Source organism: Episyrphus balteatus, chromosome 1 (assembly GCF_945859705.1).
Source record: "Episyrphus balteatus chromosome 1, idEpiBalt1.1, whole genome shotgun sequence".
Classification (NCBI taxonomy): domain Eukaryota; kingdom Metazoa; phylum Arthropoda; class Insecta; order Diptera; family Syrphidae; genus Episyrphus; species Episyrphus balteatus.
This window is the reverse complement of record NC_079134.1, coordinates 26,629,947-26,649,435: the sequence shown is the minus strand read 5'-3', so window position 1 is coordinate 26,649,435 and position 19,489 is coordinate 26,629,947. Positions and strand designations below refer to the sequence as shown.

The following is a 19,489-nucleotide window of genomic DNA, read 5'->3' as shown; positions in this document are numbered from 1 at the left end:
TAATTATTTTCTTGACAATAAATATGAAAAGTTTGAAAATACAAAACACCAACAATCTACAGTTACATTTTTAATTTGCATATTTTGAAGTCAATACACCATCATCATCATCAACATAGTCACTCATAGAAGTGTATAATGCCAACTTTTGTATAAAGAAAGGTGCTCTAGCAAGTTTTTTTTTCACTGATGCACATTTACACACAGAGCGTAATCATAACTCTCCTCCTGAGGCTGCTGGCGAATGTAATATATTTTAAATAAAGAAAGTTGTATTTTAACCAGCATTTGATAGTTAGTGTAGAGAAAGATAGTAACTAACAGTTTAAGATTATAGAAGCCGACAGGCACAAAACTGCATATAATATTATTAAACTCTTTGCAAATAGCAAAACAAGTTAACAAGAAAATAAGAAATAAAAAAAAAAAACTAAAACTTCGTGATCACGTCATTAATTATTTACTTTTGCACTAAGCACGAGGCACGACGACAACGAGAAAGACCACATCCAACGATAAATGTATATCGGTGGTATCTCTATCTACCTACGCTTGATTAGATTGGTTTGTTTGTAGGCTTTTTTGTTGCATTTTGTTGTATGGCTTCTATATTCGCACATAAATGCTTAAGATACTTTCAACCAGGGAGATCCGTTCGAAATATGTATGAGTCTCGGTCGAAACGGTGACGGATTAAAGTTTTAACCATATACTTTGAGGCCGATTGTGCGAGTTCTTTCTAATTGAGACTTATTTTTTTTTTTCTTAATTGACAAAGAAAAATTAATTCCATATAATCGGATTGAATTTTGCAAATATGTTTTAATAAAAAAAAGTTCATTAAGGTTTGAGTGCTTTAGAAAATATTTTAACTATGCTAACTTTTGCATAGGAAAGAATATTACCCGGTGAAACTAAAAGGCACAAAACCTAAAAATTTTTCAAACAATGTACCTCAAATAAAGAAATATCCCTAAATAAAAGCACTTCTTATGCAATATTTCATCTCACAACTTTATAATTAATGAATAGAAAAGTATTCGCAAAGATAAGTTGGTTTCATACTTTAATAACAATTTTTCTAACAAACAAAATATTTGTTTAAAAATATTCCACATACGCCACAGTGACCCAGTTTAAACTTTGGAAAATTTCTAACGCTGATGTTGTAACAAATATTGAAACAATTTTTTAAAAAATTCATCGATTGAGAGTCTAATAAAATAAAAACGGTACTTTCGACATTTAGCACATGATTTTTGGAAATTCTTGGAATACATTTTTTTGATGATGGATCAAACGTCTAAACTAATATTCAGCTCTATGCAAGTTTTGTCTAAGAGATTCTCTAATTTGACTGGACTATTGTGACAGTGCCAAAAAAAGTTAAACCAATAACTTAATTAAAAAATTATAACCTCATTTTTCTCTTTTAAATAAAAAAAATGCGTTTTCACATTTTTGGCTTCAAACATTATAAAGAATCCATGTCTTGAAGATATCTTTAATTTGAGGATAAGCATTTTTTTTGGTGAGGGTATGAAAAATTAGTTTTTCAAGAAGTTCTAAGATTGTATGATTTGTTTTAGAATGTAACAAAGGTAATAAATTGATGCTTGTGCAACTTTCAAAAAAAAAAAAAATAATATTAAAAACTAACAAATAACGATGTTGGTGATAATAAGCAGCGTAGTAAAAATATAATTTCAAAAACAATGCATTTGAAATTAAAAACAAATATTTATTGCCACTGGAAAAAAATTGCATACAAAAAAAATATTTAGGTATTACAAAAATGTTATCGCAACTGAAAAATATTTGCATGGCCAAATAGTCAAAATTGTAAGAAATTCGACGTATATTAAAAAAAATATTCAATGCACATTTAAATAATATTGCATTTTAAAAAACATTTTCGCAAATAAAAAATTTTTTGCATTGAAAAAAAAAAATCAATGCAAGAATTTTTCAAATATTTTTAAGTTGTAATAACATTTTTTTTTTTAAAGCATTTTTTTTTATTTGCAATAAATATTTATTTTAATGCTAATATTTTTTTTTTGTAAGTTTATTTCAGTTTTAATAAATATTTTTTTAATACAAATTTTTTTAATTTGAAATAAATATTTTTTTTTAATTTTTAATGGAAAACCAATGCATAAAAAAATTTTTTTTTTAATCTGAGTATAAATATAGCAAATAATTTATAGAATAGCTTAGTTTTCTTTTTTTTTTTATTTAAAAAAAGTCATCAATTTTTTTTAACAAAATAGTTAAAGCTTTGACATTTTTTCTGGTTATGAAAACCTGTTTTCTAGAGGCGTATTATTCTGTGGTGTCCTTAATTTCGTTTAAATATGCAAAAATACTGTTTATTGAACAACTATATTAGTGGAGTAACTAAAGCTCAAAAATTGGCAATATTAGGGAACCCGGCCGAACAGCTTAGATTTTGATGATCTTTTTTTTCAAACGTCGGTAATTAAAAATACTTTAAAGTCTATAGATTAAAAATTGCCGGTGTTGCCGTTTTGATTTTTTAAATTTAATTGAAGATTTTTGTGAACAAAAACAAATTTTTTTCATAAATTAATTGATGCCAAAAGATTGTCTAGGAAATTCAAGGAAAAAAAATATATGGGAGTGAGGGACAATCTTCCATAGTTCAAGCGATAGATGCAATTTTCTTATTAATTGACTTCAAACACAAAAAAAAATATTTGAACACAGCGGCAACACCTACAATATTCAAATATACATTTTTTAAAAGCTAGAAGCTTAGTCATATATGTAAAATTAAAATTAAGTTAATTGAATGAACGGCTTTTGAAAGAATGGTAATTGAACTCAGATTTTTGAAAAAAAAAAAAAATTATTGAAAAAATTTTAACATGTCGTTTTTTAAACTTGGTCGTAATATAAAATGCATTTATTTTCAAATTTTTTTGACCGCATTTATTATGATTTTAAATTATAAAAGGAAATGTCAATATGTTTTACGGTTTTTGAAAAAAAATAAAAAGTATTTCATTTTCGAAGAACTTTTTTTAATAAAAGTTTTGAAAAGAAATGTAACTTGTTTTTTTTTTAAAGTTCAACATCTAAACATAAAATTATTTTTTATTCATTTAAAAACCCTTACTGGTGAAAGTTAAATAGCAAAAATTTAAAGTTCCTATTTACCACAGTCTTTGAGAAAATTAATTATTTCAATGCAAAAATTCAGTTTTAATAAAAAAAAAAACATTGAAATTGAAGTAATTTTTCATTTTTTTTTTTTCAAAAGTGTGATATATTTTACCTTTTTTGCTTCGAAATTCAACTGATAACATTTTTTTTAAATAAATTCATATTTTATTAGAAAAAGTTTGGAAAAAAGTCATTTTAAATTTTTCTAATAACATTTTTTTTTTTAATTCTTAGTTTGAGGACCATTTTTTCAAAAAGTCTTGATTAAATTTAGTGGATTTAAATTTAAGAGATAAGAATGAGCTTCTGGCTTTTTAAAAATGTATTTTAAAATATTGTAGGTGTTGGCGTTGTTTTCAAAATATTTTTTTTGTGTTTGAGGTCAGAATGTTAGAAAATTGCATTTATCGCTTAAACGATGGAAGATTGTCCCTTACTGCCTTTTATATATTTTCCTTAAATTACCTAGAGAATCTTTTGCTATCATTTGTTTTATGAAATTTAAGCAAAAAATGGTTTTGTTAAAAAAAAATTAATTTTAATTTTAAAAAACAATACGGCAACACCGGCAATTTTTAATCTATAGACTTTAAAGTATTTTTAATTACCTACGTTTGAAAAAAAAAAATCGTCAAAATCAGAGCTGTTCGGCAGGGTTCCCTAATAATTTGCTTTAGTTACTCTACTATATGTATATACTGTTTATCGACAACAATATGTGAAATAATATTTTAATTCCAAAATAATGGTTAATTGCAAAAAAATTGCGAAAATCTTAAGTTCAAATTCTTATTCAATTCCAATGGAATTTCAGACTTTGAAAAAAAAAAAATTATAATATAAAAAATAATTTCGTTTTGCCAAAAAAAAAAATTAAAAAGCTCAAACTTTTTGTGAAATTTTTGTTATTTTTTGTTTTCTTAGATGTCGAAATTTGTTAGCAATCTGAGAAAGTTTTGGAAAAAATCAATAGGTATCATTATTTTTCCAAAGAAGCCTTAAGACCTCAACTCGACTAGATCCGCTCCTGCTCAAACCACATGAGTTATTACTGCAAATGAATAAAATTTATCGTTCGAGAAATTTATAATTATACATATGTATATGCATCATTAGAGTTTGTATAGAAAAAGCTTATCGTGCAATTTAATTCAGGGAAAGCCCAAACCTATCACTTTGATAAGACCTTCCCCCCCAAAAAAAAAAAAATTCCAAGAAGAAAAAATTTCTCTTTTCCTTTCCAGTAATTTTTTTTTTTTGTGTTTTTTCTTCTAAACATCAGAAAACAAGTTATGATTGTAATGATTTGAAAAGATTAATTTTATAGTGCCTCTGTCTAAGCTAGTATTTTGTACGTTCACTCATGGTCTATCATTAATTTATCTTCTTTTAAGAACGGCAACTGACATCAAGCACTAATAGCTAGATATACAGCTCAGCTATAGAACATATTATAGAAGATACTCGGTCTCGCGAGAAAGGCCGAACATTTAATAATAAAGATACATAGTATTCTCGTTTGTACACAAAAACAAAAAAAAAAGATACAAACGGAACGGTTGGTTGGTTGGTTGGTTAATATAGTTTGCTTTAGTTTTGTGACTATTTATAGACTTGACCCAGTGACTTTGGGCCATTTGTGGTTGTGGTGTTGAGAGACATACCGTCGTATAGATATATCTCATGTGCGAGAGTACGGATTTAGATGGATTAAATGAACGAGCAATTTTTTCGACGTCATGTTTATTTTTTTTTTTTTGGGAAATGGCAGTTTGTGTACTTAAATTGTCACATAAATTTATCTTCTAAATTGAGACAGAGAGGGAAAGAGTAGGGTGATAATTTGAGTCCATACACCTTTTTGAAGCCCAAAAAAAAAAACAGACAGATTTTTTCTCTTGAAAAAAATCTATCACCAAAAATTCTGTTCTACACGAGAGAGTCTTTTAACTATATGACTGATGGATGGGAGCAAAAATGTACCACAAGACGACAAGTCATTCGTTCTTTTTATGTAGGTTTCATCTATCTTTGTTAGCAACAAACAAAGAAAACACTCAAGCAAAGTCAACGTCAAGTCATGTCATGATACCTATAACAAACAACAATCCCACACACAATATAGAATCGTTTTGAATAAGGTTAGGGCATGTATACTTTTTTTTTTTTTGGGGGAGACAAAGATTTGATTTAAGTACAAAGGTACCCTATACTACTCCTATAATACTTCTCTTATAGGAGGAGTACACACCACTTGACATAGATTTGTGCTTTAAATGCGTCAAATGGTATGTGACATACATCTGTCACATAAAAAAAAACACACATCATGGTTTGAGGTTTTGAAAAGACAAAAGTCCTACTTATTATACGCATAATATTCTCTGGTTTTCAGACACAGACTTATAATGGTAACGTCTTTGAATATATAGAACAAAAGGTTCACCATAAAAAAAAAGTAATGGAAGTATGTTACATGTGTAACATACATGTGTATGAAGGAGGTTCTTTTTTGCATTCTTGACAGCCTTAGAAGTGAAACAATGATGTGTTTATGGGGTAATTTTATTTCTCACATTTAAATGGAAATTCATGGTTTTGTTATGCTTGGAGGAGTTTTTCAAGAAACTTTTTAATTAAATTAGGTAGGCTTATGCATGGAAATTTAAAGTTATGTGGTTTTTTCGAAAAAAAAAATAAACTATTAAAAAAAATTACTTTAAGCCAAACTAACTTTGCAAATAAAAATGTTTATAGAAAAATTATTTTTTTTTTCAGTTTTTTTTTTGTATTTCAAGGACTAAAACATTTTTAAGTATAGGAATAAATCAGTTCTGCGAAGTTTTCATCACGCTTTGAGAAGTCACTGTAATAACTGTAATGGAAATCTTCTGAAAGAATTCAGAATTCGAAAAAAAATGGATACGAAATTAGATCAACGAAAATTTGGAGACTTCACCACAGTTCTAGAAAAGACTATAAGCTTTTAAATATAGATCTGATACAATCAAGGACATCAAGAGAGTTATTGAAAATAAATCAGTATTCTCAGAAACTATTGTCAGCAAAAATATGGAAGTAACGTCGATAGACAACGAAAGAGGGGCCAATCTATGTATTTAGTGTTTTTGTATTATTGGTACCAAAAGATTTCCATTCTCAACTGGTCAAAATATGATTTCTTTAATGGGATCTTTAGCTACAAAAGCAGAACTTTTTAATCTCGAATTTTTGTCCTTCAGAAAAAATTGAATCGAACCGTTACAGGAACTTCTTAGTTGTTTTCACTTCATCGAGGTTTTCTCTGCAGAATTTGTTTCGTTATCGTGACGGAATTTGAAATTCTTCTGACATTTTATCAATTATAAATTTGAATAAAAAGAAATTTTGAAAATGCGACGGGTTTCATTAAGCCTTTTTCGTTTGTCACGGCTGCAAGTGTTAATATTGCACAAATTATTTTACCAACAATTCCAGCCACTAAAAAATCAAAGCAATTTTTCTTCCACAAAAATGGTTTTGGTTCCTTTTTAATTTCTCGAAAACGACAAGAATTTTTGCATACGGATTTAAGTTTTTGTTTAAAAACTAATAAGATCATTGAATTTTGGAATCAAAATTAGTACTAAACTACAAATAATTTTGAAAATAAATAAAATTTTGAAATTAAATTTTTTTGTTTCTATTTTTATTTTTTTCAAAATTTTGAGCTTGAAAACTAATTTTTCAAAACTTGTGTCTTAAAACAGCTTTATTTAAAAATGAAATAAAAGCCTATGACATTACAAAACACGTAATTTTAAATGATTTTGATTTTTTTTAATTTTTTTTTTTTTCAAGTAACACACTTTTCATGCTTGGTTTTAGGAACTCGAGCCCATTTAAAATGTTTAAGTACCTACTTTTAAAACAAATTTTATTCTTTTTGCATCTTTCATATAAAAAAGTGGCAATATTACAATACAAAAATTTGAGTAAAATTTATAAAAGAATATAGTGAATTTAATTGAATAAAAATACCTACAATAAGAGTCACTTTTAAAATCAAATATTTTGTCGTACCTACATACATACAAAATTTTAAAAAATTTCTCATATAATTATTTTGTATGCCATTAAAAAGGAAATAATAATCGACACATAAAAGCAAAGTTTCAATAAAATTCATTTCATCCGTTTCCAAAAAAAATTGATCTCTGTTCTTGAAAGACGTCATTAGAATGACATTTTTTGTTATGAAGATCATTTTAAAACTTTTATAAAAAAAAATCTATTTGTTATACACTTTGGACAGCGGTGGTAAATTTTTGTTAGGACTGTTTAAGTTTGCCCATTGAAAAAAATGTTACGCATTGATGATTTGCATTGTTGAGTTGAAATTTGAGGATCGCATCGGTGAATATACGGTTTTTGGCTACATGTACTTTTGAGCCTCTTTACATCTCGAAAATAATATAATTTAATAAACAATTTTGTTTGAAGATTTTGGAGTTTTCTTTTGCTAGAAGCTATAATTAAAGTATCAGTTACCAAAAATCCAAACAGATTTTTTTTCAATATTCATGAAACTTTAAGTTTCATGGTATATGCGGTAGCGGTACGGGTAATTTTATGAAAAAAATTCCAAACTGAAATATCAATAATCTGGTGTGGAATTTTTTTCATACATGTACCCGTTCCGTTACCCGAACCGTTACTGCATACTTTTCGGTGTGTTCAAGCCTTTAAGCGTGAAACGTATTTATTTATTTTTTTTTTTTTTTTATTTAAATGCATCATCTTATTTTTCATTAATAAAACATCCTTACATATTGAAGGCAAAAATACATAGCTATTGTCAACTTTTTATTGCAGTATTAGAAATCCTAATATTTTTGGTCAGAAAAGCAAATGAATCCAATTTTATTAAAAAGTAACTTAAGCTTCTTTTCGAATTAAGTAGCATTCATTTTTTTAAAGAAACAAAAACCATGCCTTGTCCTTCTATATAACAAGAAAAACAACATATTTTAAGTCTTTTGTTCACATTTCACATAAACTATTTTGTGTAAAGACCGCGTTACTAATTAACTGACCAAAAGCTGTATGTAGTAATTCCAAGGCTAAACCGTCAACATTTCAAACCATCTAAGCTTATAAAACACCTCTACGCCCCCTTCAATTCAAAAACAAAACATACAATTGAAACTCCCCCAACATTAATTTGTGTGGTATTTTTTTTGTTAATTTACAATTAAAAGAGAACTATTATTGTTTTGTTCTTTTTTTTTTTTTTTTTATGTTTTGCGCTCCACGAACCAAAAATTCCGCATTCCTTTTCAAAAATGTTTTTTTCGAAAAGAGGTCTTGTTTCTTCCAACTTTTCAAAACTATACAAGAACAATTCATTTATTCATCGTCGTTGTCGTCCAAACAATAACTCGCAAAGCTTTTTCATAATACAAAAAAAAAAATGTCCTTCATTTGACATCACACAAAAAATTTAAAAACTTAAAACAATCATACCCACAAAGTGTTTCTCTCTGAAGCTTGATGGATGACAAAGAAATTTAATCCTCTTAACCTCATATAACGACGAGGTGGTAAATACAAGCTACAATTGTATCTTTTTTTTTGTTTTATTTACGTTTAAAAGTATCACATTCGCTATTAGAAATAAAAGAAACTATAGTTTTCCACTTAATTATTTTTTTTATTTTTGTAGGTTGGTGTATAGGTGCTGACACTTCACGTAAATGACGCAAAAAAAAAAATACGAACAAAAAACCTAACTAAACAATGCACTTAGAAATGAAAATAAACTGCAACTTGATTTTTTCTAGAGAAACTTCAAGATAGACTTTAAGTATCACGGGCACAATGAGTCTCAAACCACAAACGACCAAGACCGAGACGACGACGACGAATGTTTATAACCAAGTTAAAATGATTTTCACTCAAAATTACCCACAAAAAAACAGTGATCTTAGAGTTTAGATGCAATTTTCAGTTAGAAAAACGTAGAGTTGCGATGGTTAACGTTAGACGCGCTACTAGCAAAGCAGTTTCAACGCTTCTATATCAAATTAATGAAGACTTACGAGTATTATAGACGTGCGACTGTGACACTTACCGCCCCTGATATGATAAACTTTTAGTAGACGACGGATGTCTACCGCATGTGCATCGGGCGGTGCGGCACCCGCCATATACCATACCACAGAAACCATCATTATTTTCTACCACTAAACCTCCAGTAGGTATATGTTAGAGGCGGATTTAGAAAATCTACAACCGGAATTAATTATTATGAAGCTTCAGCTTTAGCATTTATATACGGTAAAAAAAAAGGGGCTGTATTTTATAAGAGCAGAGGTTGGATGATGACGAGCTATATACGAAATAACTAAATATATACGCAAAAGTACTTTCTAATTTCTACTCTGGTGCAGAAAATATTATGCACAGCCATTAAACCATATAAGAAAACTTTCGACTTCCTGCGAGGATATAATTAAGTGTTGTTTTAAGGAGCAGACGAGACAAGTCCTTAAAAATAATGGGGTAATATTTTAACTAAGAGAACGTATGTAGACTGCGACGACACGTATGTTTTATGCTCATGTGAATTTGTGGTTTGCAATTTTGAACCAAGCTCTGAATAACACAAGATAATAATAGTACTTACTGTTTCTAAGGTAAAATATATGGTTGAAATGAAACTTACCTAAAAAGAGAAAAACGAAAAAAAATCGTGTGGTTAGAAATTTGATATAAACATTTTATGAAATAAAATAAAAATAAATTAGTATAAGGAGGAATTAGAACAAAAAAGGAATACTTGAAAGAGGTTGTAAATTTTAAAACAAAATTAGTTTTGACCTTTTCTACAAGTTTAAAGTCAATCAAAGTCGAATTAGTGTATCTACAATAATTATAGAACCTGAGTTTTTTTTTTTTTAGAGCCAAGATATTACATGTTTTTTGAAAGTTGTAACTTTATTATTTTTGTTTTAATATTTCAAAAATCAGTTTTTGACGTGATAACGTCTTATAAATCGATGAACCATGGCAGCCACCATAAAAAAAAGTGATGCCATTTTCTAACGTTTTGCAGTGCGGCAAAAATTTCAATTAAAAATTAAAAATAGACTATTAGAGATACAAAAATCTTTTATAGCTTATTTGAAAAATAATAATCTTAAGTTGAATACATTAGAAGAGTTTTTAAAAATTCCTTGATTTCATAGGGTAAACAAAGGTAAAACGGAAAGATGAAATTTGGGCTAAAATCTAAACGCGAAGTTGTAGAGAGTTGATTTTTTTTGCTATAGATAGATGAGACTAATTTAAGAATAACTGCATTTAAGAAAAAATTCTAAAAAATTCTGGAACTCCTCTATAACGTTTTGTTTGAACGTTGATCAGGTGTTGTGGGTATGACAAAATGATGATTTTGTTTATGGAAAATTATTTTTGACAATTCTAAAGGTGCCAGGTGAAAGATGAGGGCAAAAAAAATCAGGGGTCTACTACGGATTTTTTTCCAAGACTTTGCGTTTCGAAATATGAATTTTTGAAAAACACCTTGTTTTTAAGGGGTATTTTTGGGTAGTTTTTGATTTTTAGCTTTTTCTTGGAGCGTGCAAAACTTAAAGGTAATGTAGGTTTTGGCTTTATGCATACATGTGCAAAAAATTGGAATCGTTTAGTGAGTTTTGACTGAATAACGGAAGAAGCAAGTTTTAAAAAAACACGTTTTTTGACCATTTTTAACCGATTTTCATTGTTTTTTATTTTTATCTTTTTTTCTTTAATAGATACAGGAATAAAGTATATGGAGTAATGATAGACCATGACCACGACTATATGTGTGCGAAGTTTCAATCTTTTTTTCGTAGACACAATTTTTAGATAACGGTAAAATAAAATTTTAGAATTCAACAGGTTATAACTTTTGACCAAGAGCTGATAGAAATTTTATTATTTTAATTTTATTTATTACTTTTATGAGCATCCTTATACAATTACCTTTCATTTGGTATATCACACATAACGATAGACTAACTACAAGCTACACAATGTTAATTCAAAAAACTTGCGAAAAACCTCAAAACACCAGTGGAAATTCGACATGGTTGACTTTAAAAAATTCTAACTTCTCTTGTAGGCAACTTTGAAATGAGATTGATACGTCATATGAAAGGTGAAATAATAAGCTTTCACATGGTATAGGTTGTTAGGTAAAAAATTCATTTAATAGCATGGGAACATAAAAATAAATGTTTTTTTTTGATGAAAATGATTGTTTTCAATAAATTATTTTTATACTTTTTGCGTATTGTAAAAATTAAAAATGTTTTTATTCTTAAGACGAAATACTTGGCTTTTAAATTGCATAATTTTTTTTGTAAGCTTTTAAAATAAAAAAAATTAATATAATGAGAAAATAAAAAAGGTATTTTTGTTTAGCTTTTTCTCTAAAAAAAAAAAAAAAAAATATGATTGTTTGAAATAAGTAAACGCTTCAAATTCTATTAGAAAAAGTTTTTTTGGTGCGGTTCAGTTCAATACTTTAGTAGATCTCAAAAACCAGAGCTACAGGAAAAGTATAAAGAAAGTAATTTCGTCAAGTCATTTTCAAAAAGAAAAAAAATTGTTGTTTATGATTTGAGGGTTACCGTAACCTGATAAAGTACTTTCAATAAAAATTTTGTTCCAAAAAAAGTAAATTTGGTAACCCTCTTTGTGAATTTGTACTAATTTGAATGCGCTATGTGTTTTTTTGAAGTTAAAGGTATGAATTACTGACAAAATTTCCAATATATACAATATGTTAATACAAATTATAAGCTAAAAGCTTTTGATGTTCTAAATGTAAAAAATTCCTCTTTTGTGTAATTTTTTTTTAAATAAACTCATTATATAACTATAATGAATCGATAATTTTTTTTATGAATAAGAATTTATGCAAAGTTAAATAGTGACTACATAAATCCTTATGCATTGCATAACTATTCACCCGTTTAGTGGATTCTATTGAATAAGGCTGTTAAAGTATTAAATTTAAATACAATTTTGGTGTTGCCTCATATCGGGCACAAATCCAAAATCACGAAATTGCTAAATTGTAGTTTTGAGAAAAACTGCTTCAAAGTTTTGGAAATTCATGCAAACTTATGTAAACTCGTGCAACGGACATTAACAGTTTAGGCTGGTAGGCAACAGATGGAGGATTGAGGTCGACGCAGTAAATAGAGAGAACGATAACAAGTTAAATGGACTTTAGGTGAAAATGTCAAAAAATGCAGATTCTCGGTTGTAACCCAAATTTTCATAGGAACTACCACAAAATTTTTACAGTATACTACGTATTAAAAATCGACATTCTCTTCATGGTATTATGTACAAATCAATATTTTTCGCCTATTACAAAAAAAAAATTTATTGCAAACAAAAAAAAAATTTTTCATTAAAAAAAATATTTATTGCAACTGAAAAATATATTTGCAAATTGTTTGCATTAAAAAAAATGTTACTGTAAAATTTATTGCAAATAAAAAAATTTATGAATTGAAAAAAAAATCAATAGGTACAAAATGTGTGCAATATTCTTTTTTTTAATATTTGTCGAATTTCTTACAATTTTGACTATTTGATCATAAATAATATATTAGCTATGTCAATTATAACATTGAACCTAATGCAAAATATTTTTATTTGCATTGAAAATTTTATTTTCAATGCAAATATTTTTCAGTTCATTATTTTCTACATACATTTTTTTAATGCCAAATATTTTTAGTTGTAATAATTATTTTTTTTTTTTTAATGCAAATATTTTTCAATAGCAATACAAATTTTATTTTCAATGAAATTTTTTTTCAGTGGCAATAAATATTTTTTTGTCAATGCAAATTTTGTTTTCATTTGCATTAAATATTTTTTTTTTTAATATGTAATGAAAAATAAATGCATTAAAAAAATGATTTTTAAATTAAGGTTAAAACATTTAAGGTTAAAATTATGAACCTTCTTTTATAAAGCCGTTATTGTGTTAAAAAATTAATTTACATCAATAAGGTCGTTGTTGATAAAATAAATACCAATTGAACACTGTGTTTGATTGGCATTCTTATTTAAGCTATTTATAGGTTACCAATAAAACGCACTTAACATTATAAGTATATTAAAAAAAAAGAGAAAAAAAAACTTATCTCATAATATTGCAACATATTATTCTATTTTTATCCCTTTCTATAGGATCTAGGGTTCTTATGTCATTCTTTTATGGACATTTCAATGCCTCCTGCTTGCCTCTTCGGGTCTAATAAAACCTAAATCCATAAAATATTTGCTTTAATTTGTTTGTACCCACGTCATCGTCATGTCATTGAGATCATCCTACGCACATTGCAAAGTAAGTGCCTTTAAACCTTATATGTAGTACATATCTCCAAGAATAAAGTGGTATACAGAAGTTGTTGTTGTTGGTGGTAATAAAAATCCTGATTTAGTACCCCGCAAAAAAAAAAAACATCCATAGAACCCACATAACAAAAACAATTTGTGATGGAGTAGAGACACTCATGGACGTCGTGCTTCTGCTTTTTGTTGTTATTGTTGTTGTTGTTGGTCTATTTTATTATGGCAGTCAATCGGGGGTGGTAAATGAGGTGGGTAGTTATGTTCCTTTTAACTATCCCCATACCAAACACCACCTCCAACCTACAACTACTACTAATTCATATTTACTGTCTACAAAAACTAACAAGCTTATGTAATTACAAATTGAGTTGTTGTTGTTTTTTTATTTATTTTTTTATTTAGTATTATTTTCGGCCTTTTTGGCTTGGAGAATTGAGTGGGGAATTACCATTTTATTGTTTTTAATGTCTTTTGCTATCGCACTGTTAAAAAAAAAGGAAGTCATAAACATCCTTTAAAGGGTGCCAAATATTTTGATTCGCATAAAGATAGGATTCCGAGATACGTGTCTAGATTGAGATTTGGTAGGGGCGACAACTTCAAGGGTTTAAATAAATGATCCCTACAAAATTAGACCTTTGGGAATGTTAATGTTAAAAGGCTTTTATGATGTGATAAGAATTATTTTGGGTTCTTTCAAGGGTTCATCATTCTTTTGTATATATGTCTTCTTCTCACAGAAAATTGCTAAACTCTGATTTTGGTTAAATGTTTTATGAACTAAATATGGGTTAGGGCACAATTTGATGATGTGAATTAAACAACAATGATTTCCTTTGGGTTTATCTGGTTTCGAACCGGAAAAAAAAGGTTAACCATATAATTGTTTGGTCTAATAACGGGAAGATAAAAATAAAGATAAAACGTTTAAATGAAATAGGAACTAAATTATCAAAAAAAAAAATAAAATAAAAATAGAAACCACTTGTTATTCTCATATGCATTGCAAATTCTATGCGGAAATTAGAATTCTCAAAGTGTGACGAATTTATTTCCACAGATGTTGTTCCTGAGTTGCTGTTGCTTGTGTAACTCATGTACACATCAATGTTGACTTATTTCTTTTTTTATTTTTTGAAATAAACAAAAGCCATCAATTTAACAATAAAAATAATTTACAATTCGATACAAATGAAAACAATATAACGAACAAAGGAGTAATAAAGTTGCAAATTGAATAAGGTATTACGGTATATTTCATAAATTACGATTTTACGCCTTAACAAAAAAAAAAAAAATAAAGAGGAAATAAAAATGTCGAACAATAACCTTTCGTCCATTATTATTATTATTGTAAGCTTGTTATTGGTAATTTATTATTTTTTTTTTTGTTCTTACTTTTTTGTCTGCATTCAAATTATTGGAATAAAATAAAAATAGAACTATGAGTAGATATTTCATTGTTTTTTTTTATCACCTAAGTGTACAATGTCTAGACGATAAATGGGAGGTCAGTGGTGCAGCTTTAGTTAAAGATGTTTACTGAACCCTGCTGAAATATACAGGGTACATTAAAATCACGTGCTTTACCTTAAATTTTTACAATTTTTTGGAGAAAATAATAAAAATATATAAACGAATTTCACAGTGAGTCAACCAATTTGTATTTGGGTTGAAAAATTGTGCTCCCACTAACAAGCCGCATTTAATTTTTTTACTTGCGATATATGTACTATACATATATCTGTCTATCTGTCTATCTGTCTACCTGTCTGTCTGTCTGTCTGTCTGTCTGTCTGTCTGTCTGTCTGTCTGTCTGTGTAGGCTAGAGCCTAAACGGATGGAACGATTAATGTAAAACTTGGTATGTAGCGTTATTTGGCGACTCTCCAGAGGGGTTTTTGGAATAAATTTTTTGGACCAAAAATAACGGTCATATACCGATTTTAGTAAAATTGAAATATCTCGAAAACGGCTCCAACGATTTTGTCTAAAAAATTCAAGTGTTATTTTTAAGATAAGGTATATCTTTTAATGAAAAATTTTTTTTTTTGAAAATTATTACATATTAATTATTATAACCGGGTTTTTTTTTCAAATCCGATTATCTCCGAAACTGCTTATTCGATTTAACTTCCAAAAAAATAATTTTTGGATTTTTAAAAAAAATTTGAACATTTTTTTTTTTTTTTTGAAAAATCAAATTTTCGAAAACGGGACATTGAATTTTTTTGAAATTTTGTTTTTTGATGTTGATTAGTGATTTCTACAAAATGGCATACCAATTTTATCTTAAAACTTTTTTTCCAAAAAATTATTTATAAAAAATTAGAATTTAAAAAAACGGCTCTAACGATTTTGAATTTTTTTTTTCTAAAAATGCACCTTAATATATCAATCAAAACTGCATACTTGTTTTGGAGGGCAATTTGATTTCAGATTTTATTTTATTTTTTTAAAAATCGAATTTTTTTCCAAATTTCTATATAAAAAGTCTTAAAAATTTAAGCAACTTTAACTCTAAGAGCAAGTTCGTGCGACCCAGTCGTGCATTTTATTATATTTAAATTGTAATAACTTTGGTTTAAATCTTTTGCAACAATTTTGTCATTGAAATTAAACATATGAGGTGAAGTCATATTATTGAAGTAACCGAAGTAATATCAAAGAAAATTATTTTATAACTTAATTATCATTATCTTTTAAATCAAAATTGAAAAAAAAAATAAATAAAAATGATTGTTAAAGAAACAAACTATGTATTATTAATATGGGTCACCGTGGCGTATGTGGAACATTTTTTTCTATTGAAAAACTTTTATTTTTAGTATAATTTTATTGAAATTTTTAACGATGGTATTTCTACTGGAAACCACTATAGCGAATATAAAATAAGAGACTTTTTTTTTAAAGTTCATGATGATGTTTTGAATTTGGTATATTTGCTTTCTTAAAACTTTAATTTTATTTGGCATGAACCTGCCCCACACAGAAATCGATTAACTTTTTTTCATAAAAAATAAAAAATGAGAAAATAAATTTTCTTTCCAAATAAATCAATTTAATATGTAGCTATGCATGTATTATGTTTTTGTCAACCTCATAACCTGAAACCCAAGCATGATATTTAGTAATTTGCAAAATGTCACTCATTATGAGAAACAAATTTTGCTAATGACAACAAATTTGGTGGCATATTTTTGCTTAAAATGTTAGCTTACGCCAAACGAAACGAAAATTATAGAAAAGGGTCGTAAATTCTTGATTTGACATATACTTTATCCTTTGAATGCTTTGAAAAATAATAATAAAAACATTTTTACTTGTATATTTTTTTACTTTTTTTTTGTTATTTGACTTGTGAATAGCAAATAAAAATTATTTGTAATAAATTATAATGTGTCGTCCACATAGACAAAAGAGACTATTTTCATTTTTACTTCCGATATTCAAAGGTAGGTTAGGTACCTACTTGAGATGTTGCGGATGCGGATTTTTGAAAGTTAACATCTGCAGATGCAGATGTGGATCTTATATAAAAATTAATATAAATGAATTAAAATAATGATACATGTATAAATAACATTTTTATTATAAGTGTTTACTGAGAGAAATTAAAAAGACGTGCATTAGACTTAATAAAAAGTAATACCACCATGTTCTCTGCATCAAGTCGGTTATACAGAGGTTGATTAATTAAGCCCGTGCTACTAAATAATTGTTCCCTAGGAAAACTGCCTTGTGTAGTGGCTAGAAATTATCGTTAAAAACTTCACTTGCCCTTTCTTTTCGGAAAGAAAGATCTCTATTAATAGCATGTTTTTATTCCAAATTTGATAATTTCGCAAATTAAGTCAGTTCGAATTCCAAATTCTAAAAATTTCTTATATACAATTGAAATTCCAAATGAAAAAAATTCCGTAGGCTTTGGCAAAAAAAATATCATTTTTTAACCAATGTTGTTAACTATCATAGAATCGTTTTTTTTATGACAGGTAGGTACACGATTCAGCGTTAAAGAATAACTTAAAAATATGTGTTAGGTACCTGAACATTACATTTCAGAAACAATTTTTCACTTTCCCGTCTTCCGCAAAAAAAAAAAACACTTTTCACTTAAGTTTTTTTTATACTCTTTTGATGCTTGATTTCTATTCTAAAACAAGATTTTTACCAAGTTTCATGAGAGTAACAATTTTTTCTTTTACTGATTTTTTGCACTACTTTACCTTTATCATATACAATTAAATAAAAATATTCTTTTTTGAATTTTTATTTTGAAAGCTTAATCAACTTCTAATCAACTTTTACCAAAAGAGGAAGTAGGTAGGGTAGAGTTGCCTATTTTCGGCCGTCTCTAGTTTCCGGCCACCTTTCGAAAAATCGTTATATAAAATCGTGATTTCGAAGAGGTTTATTCCAAATTTTCACTCTTATGCTGTTCTAACAAATAAGAGAATAGTATAAGAGCAAAATTTTGGAATAAACCCTATTAAATCCCTAGTTATAACAATTTTTGGAAAGGTGGCCGGAAACTGGAGACGGCGGAAAATAGGCAACTCTACCCTATTACGGAAACAAAGCAACTTATCTCTTTAATGCATTTGCGTTCCAATTCAAAAATATTTATTACAAATAACAGAAATTCCATCAAAAGAAAATTGTTTGCAAATAAAAATATTTTGCATTAAAAAAATGTTATTGCAAATAAAAAATGCAAATTTTTTTTTTAATTTAAATGTTAACTACATAAAATATTTTATTTGCAATAAATATTTTTAAAATTTTTAATGGTGATCAAATGCATGAAAAAAAAAATCATTTATTACCCCCAACACAAAAAAAAAATTTAAAAAAATTTTAAATGCAATAATTTTCAAATAAAACAACACCCAGCAAATTTGTTTAAACAAAAGCAGTTTCTTTATTAATAATATAGTGAACACAATCAGAATCAGTGTATCTATATTATTTATTCTCATCTCATTCATTAGATTACAGAACAGAACAATAGAAAACAAAATTCTTTCAAACAAAATTTGTAAATTTTTATTTAATAATGTAGAGATAATTTCAACATCCTCGATAGTATAGTGGTCAGTATCCCCGCCTGTCACGCGGGAGACCGGGGTTCAATTCCCCGTCGGGGAGATTCGATGAAATAATTTTTTTTTTTTTTTTCTGTCAACAAAATTTAAATGGAATAATGAAAAAAAAATTCTTTGTTAATAAAATTAAATTTAACAAAAACTTAAATTATCAAGAAGTTCTAATTTCTTAGGAATTTTGTTCGAACATTTTCTAATTATCATAAGAAGGAAGAAAAAGCCCAATATTTCCTATCTAATTGAACATAAAAGTAACAAAAATGTTAAATATTTAATTAAGAGAACAACAAATTAAAGTACTACAAAGCACTCAATCGTCATTCAAGAACAAAATTTAATTCAAAATTGAAATTTAATTATTTTTTTTTGGTCACCATCAGTCATTCCACTAACACTAGATAGGAGCAACCCCATCAGCGCCGTGGGCGATTTTAGAATCAAGAAAAATTCATAATCCATGATCATCACTTGGCTTATAATAAAAGTAAAAACCGTCAGTTATTACTCCTACTAAATGACAATTTGATCGTATCAATTCACATTACCTTATTGATATTTCGGGAGAAACTCAATGTGAAGTGAATGAAGAAAAATAAAAATATCAACATGTTTTTTGTTGTTGTTTTTATTTTGTTTAAAATGAAATAGAATTTGAAATTGTAGTGAGTGTGTGTGTTTGTTGTTTGGTGTATTTTATTATGATCAGTCACACACAGAGTGATCATGAATACAAAAGGAATAGGTGCCTACCAGGGTTCGGACTTTACTTCGATCGAAGTAGATTT

General features: G+C 27.4%; 1 protein-coding gene and 1 non-coding gene across 4 annotated transcripts in view; one reads left to right on the top strand and one right to left on the bottom strand.

Moving 5' to 3' along the window:
* LOC129907574 (putative uncharacterized protein DDB_G0286901) overlaps window positions 1-19,489 on the bottom strand; it is a 183,002-nt gene that overhangs the window by 87,368 nt on the left and 76,145 nt on the right. Inside the window, exon 2 of one of the 3 annotated variants that reach the window (XM_055983855.1) lies at window positions 8,695-9,895. The exons of the other annotated variants lie outside the window; for them this stretch is intronic. The gene's annotated coding sequence lies outside the window, so the exon portion shown is untranslated. The remainder of the gene's footprint in view (window positions 1-8,694; window positions 9,896-19,489) is intronic. 3 annotated transcript variants of the gene reach the window in all.
* Window positions 18,676-18,747, top strand: Trnad-guc (transfer RNA aspartic acid (anticodon GUC)). The gene has a single exon. It is a non-coding gene; the product is annotated as a tRNA-Asp (tRNA).